Below are 6,000 nucleotides of genomic sequence, written 5' to 3'. Positions count from 1 at the left end.
AGCAAGCCTTAATAGAAATGGAATGCCTAACAAACTGCCTCTTCACTATGCTGACTCAAGGGCTGCGCAAGGCTACACCTACAAGTGGAAGGTCTTTAAATCCTTTAGGCAAGATTGGAATCATTAGGAACTGAGAAATTGAGCTACCTGGGGGACAGCTGGATGGGGAAATAGGTGTGAAACAAGAGAGAGAAATCTAGCTACAGAAAATACCTTAGATTACTTAAATGTTTGGGTTGTGTTAGATTATTGTTCATAATATTCAGGACTTTACTTAACCTTATGGGAGAAATATACTTCCCTGTCCCATTATATGGGACTTGGCCAAGTGACTTGCTTTGGCTGATAGAATGTGGGAAGTTTTGATAGTGTGCTAGTTCTAATTCTGGCTTTAAGAAGCATGAAGTTTCTATTGGGCCATTTTGCACTCCTGCCTTTTTGCCGTAAGAAGACCATGCCTTGGAAGTTAATGGTTTAAGGTGGGTGAGAGACATGTGGAGCAGCACTGAATAAAGCTTAGAACCAATAGAGCCAAGTCAGTCTCTCTAAGGCAATTCCCAACCACCTCATAGATACGTGATGAGGACAATAATTGTAGTTTTAAGCCACTGAATTTGGGAATGATTTGCTTTTGCAGCATTATTGTACCAATGACCGATTTACTCAGTACTCCTCACTTATCCTTGAATTAGCACCATCTTTTAGTTGAATTGGCCCAGTCCCTCTCACTTCCTCCTGTCACACTATTATTTTGAATTATAACTATTATCTTTCCTTTCATAATTAGAAATTAACAGATCTGTACACGTAGGTGGGGAGGAACAATCAAATGGTGTTCCCCAGCATTATCAAATACAGAGAGAATCTAAAGATTGGGGGAGGCGAAGCAGAATTTAATTTAAGAAACTACCTGACTGGGTGGGAAATATAATTTTCAAGTATTACTCACAAGAGAAGTATGTGCAAATAGCTAAGAGATTACAATAGGACAATTAGAGTAAGGGCGTATGGAAATAATAGAAGGGAAAAATTGCTGTTAGAGTCTTTATTAGACTATAGATTCTCTTCTGACTCACTCATATTTTACACATATTCCCAAATCCTTACAGGCATAATACTAGATGAACATATTATTAAATATGATTGCATACTGCTGTTTCTTGAAAGATACGCTATTATATCTCCCTCTACTTTTAAGTTCTGCAAATTAGTTTGGCTTAAGTCCAAAAGAACACCAATACTTATGCATTATTTAATTTAAAAAGCCCTAAAATCAATTTTTAAATCGCTGAATATTATTATTTTCAAAGGAAATATGATCTTCTTGGCTTTATTTCCCACAATAAACAAAGCTATTCTAAGAAATTATTTGACAGAACATATAAATGTAATTGGACTACAGTATATCAACTTAGAATTAAAATTGTTCTGTTTATTACAGAGTAGTTTACAGTTGTTTTTTTTTAATGTAGAAACCTGGAATAATTAAACTCTATTACTTTTAGAACTTTTTATTATAAAATACTTGTTATTGTAACAGAACTACTGTGTTTCCTGGAAGGTAGGTCTTCGAAACAGTCTGCTTTCAGCTTCTTAGCCCTAACTTAGTTGTCTTATTTTTGTATTTTTTTTTTTAAGATTTATTTATGTAAGAGAGAGTGAGAATGAGAGATCACAGAGGGAGAGGGAGAAGCAGACTCGTCTCGGAGGAGGGAGCCCAACGAGGGGCTCAATCCCAGGACTCCAAGACCGTGACTTGAGCAGAAGAGAGATGCTCACTGACTGAGTCACCCAGGTGCCCCTTGATTGAGTTTTAAACTCTCTGTTGTGGTGAAGCTCAGTATCAGTTTCCCGATTATTTCAGTTGTGGCTAATAGTAAGCCCTTACTCTCCTACAGTAAACTGTGTCTAATTAACCACAAAATCTTTTGCAATTGTTCTTTTCAGTATTTCTTAGAGATGTTCTTCCCTTCCCAGACCTTTAACACTTCTTAAAGCACTGCAAAGACCATTGTGATGCTTGCATATGCTTAGTATTCAGCAAATGTTTACTGTAAAGAATGAGTGAATGAATAAATATTCTTTCCCCCAAAAGACTCTTATAATTTCCCATTTTTAATGTTCTTAAGCCATAAATCTTAAGCACTGTGATCAAGCAGTTCACCAAGACATGACTTAATTACCTTTGCAATCTCATCTCTTAACTGTACCAGACCCATATCTCAGTTCCCTCTCCTGAGTAAACTTCATTTGCACAATGACATGCTTTTGCTAATGTTTTCTTGATCTGAAATATTTTCCCCCGAATTTCCTATCTGAAAAAGTCCAATTTTTCTTGCAAATTTCATTTCACCTCTATTGCATAATAATTAAGAACAAAGACTTTGAAGTCTGATTTCTCTGGAAAATGTTATTCAGTTTCCTATAAAACTGAACATACATCTACTACATGGCACAGGAAGTTTACTCCTAGGAACTTACCCAAGAGAAATAAAAAAATATATCAGTGAAAAGAAGTTTGAAAGAATATTTATAGCAATGTATTCATAATAGCCCAAACTGGAAGTAGCCTAGGTATCCATCAATAGGAATATGGATAAAGATTGTATATTTATATTCATACAAAAGAATACTACTCAGTAATAAAAAGGAGTGAACTACTACCACTACATGGATGAATTTTAAAGGTATTATTCTGAATTAAAGAAGACAAGAAAATAGACTATGGTTTCATTTATATGAAGCTTTAGAGAAGTAAAAACTGAGCTCACTGCAGTTGTCAGAATGTCATATGAGTAAAAAAATGCTTGTTGTAAGCAGCTGTAATTCTCGGGTAGTTAGTTGTACAGCAAGTTTGACTAATAAAAGCATAACTACGAAACATATTTTTAAAGTATAATATGATATTATGCCCAATTCTAGGTTTGACATTTGGTTGAAATAAAGAATAGGCTTTGAAAAAATGTTTTTTCTTTTTCTAAAATGACTAAAAAGGCAGATTTTTTAGAAGCTCTTGGAAAAAAACATGAATTACCTCTGAAAGATTACTAGGCCCAGATGGTTTTACAAGCTAATTCATTTCAATCTTTTAAAGAAGAGATACTTCCAAGAAGATATATACACACTAGTCAACAGTTTAGTAAAACAAAATCTTCCCAATTCAATTTGTAAAGTCAGCACAGGATAAAAACACTGAAAATATCACACACACACACACACACACACACACACACACACACACAAAACTCATTTAAAGCTAGAGATGTTAGGAGGTATGTTGGCTGTCGTCAGTTCAATGCCATCATTACTTCCCTCTAAGGTGGGCACACCTTTTTTTTTAGCAGTTAAACTTTTATTTTACTTTTTAAGATTTTTATTTACATTTTTGTTTTTCTTTTCTACAAAAGGCAGATAATGATTGCTGATCTGCAATTGTTGTGTTGTGCACGCCCCATAAGGGGCCAAAGTAGGAATCTAGGGCATGTGTGCTGAGAAGGCTTTCCACGGGATGGCTGAAGGACCTCCAAACCTCACTAGAGAGCACCCCTAGGCTAAGAATACCCTTCCTTGAAAACTGTGAGGGTTTGTCAATAAAAGGAACACATGTAATTTGGAGAACAGAAGTGAAGTGGAAGTCACCACTCTCACAAGATCACATGGCCAGACACAGTGGCTTCTTGGGATTCATTGTGGTCTTGGAAATTTACACCAGCTACACTGCTTCAGGCTACATTGTCAGTGATCTCTAGCTGCATTGATCTTGACCTTTACTTCCCTTTTCTAATTCCTTCCACATTTTCTAACTTTTATTTCCTATATTAAATTCTTATTCCTGTACATTTACAATGGTCCTGCTTTGCTGACCAAAAAGACTGATAAGAATGTTCATACTAGAGTGGTTCTAAGGGAAGAGAATCTTAAGTAAGAGAGTCTGGAATTGATTCTAGAATGTGCTTATATTTTTTTAAATTATTTTTAAAAGCTTCATGAAATTCCTGTAATGGATAAAAGAGCTTCTGATAATCTCTCTAATATGAGGAAAGAGACTGAAGAACAATGACAAAACTGAGTGAGAACTATGAATAGTATGAATTCGAACTATAGGGGTTTACAAATTTACAATATTTGATATTTGATCTAGATTTTGATTGTTTTTGCCCATGAATGATGTAGCCCCTCTCTCACTACAAGCTTTTCTCCTTTATCTCTCATTCTCTTACAGTGTGTGACTTTTTTTTTTCTTTTTTACAGTGTGTAACTTTGCCTGTGTTTGTTTTGGGATTCCTCGTACAAAAGAGATTGTCATAATCATTTTAAAAAAAATTTTACAAAGTTGCCATTGGAAAGCTCGGATAATTCTTTCTAGAAGATTGTTATAATGCGACTTTACTTATCCCTCCTGCAACTCAGGAAAGAAGTATTGTAGAAATCCTGGGTTAGCCACTGACCTCTCTTGGTGGTGGTGGTGGAGGGTGGCCACCTGAATTTCAGACACTGGCTGGCTCACCAATTCAATTGTTGATTTGAAACCTCAAGAGCTCTCCAGGTGAAATCTGAAACTAGGCAGAGTCCACAGAGGGCAAGGAGAGACCCAAGAAAAAGGCAGACCATTCCAGATTGGTAGGTGCCAGGTTTAATAAGCAAGGAAACTTACACATGAGGCTTGTTTGAGGCTGCTAGAAGATGAGTAAATATCTCTACTTGCCCATCAGCTTCCTAAAAATTGCTATAGAGGCCTTAGTGGGGTTCATTCTTGTATATATCCAGATGTTTTTAACAACACATTACTCTCCCAAGGTTGCATTCTTGAAATGTCTCCAGCTATGGGAACGGTAAGAGGAATACACATTCTAAGGACAGGGTTGGAGGTTAAGGAGCCTCTGATTGCCTGGGTGCAGCTCTTGGGTCAACCAGTAGTCACATCCTTTTGATGACCTCTTCCAACACCAAGTTTCTAGAATCTAATGTAACTATACTGCCTGTAGAAGGTATATTCATACCATGCTTTGTATGGGTTCTTCTATTAGCCCATATTTTGGCTACATTCATGCTCCTTTTCTGTAAATAGTGTCTTCTTTCACTGGGAGAAATTTCTTCTACTCAATGTGATCATTATGGAACTATGAATCTCATTTTCAGAGCTATGTTAGTTGGTTCAGATATCAGAACATGACGCAGAATAACCAAACAAAAATAAATAAAAAGAAATCTAGTTGGAGTAGGATTATACAATCATATGGACACTAAAGTTTATGCTACATATTTGAAGATTTAAAATACATAATTAGTGAGCTTAATCTAACAAATAAAACATATGCACTCTTTTGAGTTCAACATAAATGATTTTTTAACAAATGAACAAATGCTAGACCACGAAAAGTCTCAAGAATTCCAAAAGAATTGATATTACAAAGATCAAGTTATCTCACTACAATATCAACATAATGATATTTAATGATCAGCAGTAAAAATAAAATTTAAAATTGTGCTTATAAATTATGCAACTAGGAATTGAAATTATTTAAAAGGATCACTTAATTAATTTGTAGTTTGTAACTAATGCTGTGCTAGAAGAGTAAATTATAATACCAAAGCAATATAATAGCAGTTGTTCAAATCCAAAAGCTAGAAAAGACAACTAAAATTATAAATGAGAAAAGAAATTCACAAGAAAGCAAGAAATGCATCACTAACAATATCAAAAATTGATTCTTTGAAAAGACTAATAGACAAATGTTTAGCAAGACTAATAGAAAAGAAAGAGGTAAGATCAAAATAAACAGCATTATGGAAAAGTGTGTGTGTCTACAAATATAATCTAGAATTTAAAATAGTACTAACAAATTTATTGCAACACTCTAAAAATTAAATGAACAATTAGAAAAAAAGGAACTACCAAAATTCACTCAATTAAGAAATAGTTACTTTAAATAGACTAATAGAGAAATTCAATGAATATTGAAGTATCTCTATGTACCACTCCCTATCTACTTTCTTCAA

This window comes from Canis lupus, chromosome 15 (assembly GCF_003254725.2).
Source record: "Canis lupus dingo isolate Sandy chromosome 15, ASM325472v2, whole genome shotgun sequence".
NCBI classification, from domain to species: domain Eukaryota; kingdom Metazoa; phylum Chordata; class Mammalia; order Carnivora; family Canidae; genus Canis; species Canis lupus.
This window is presented reverse-complemented; position numbering follows the sequence as displayed.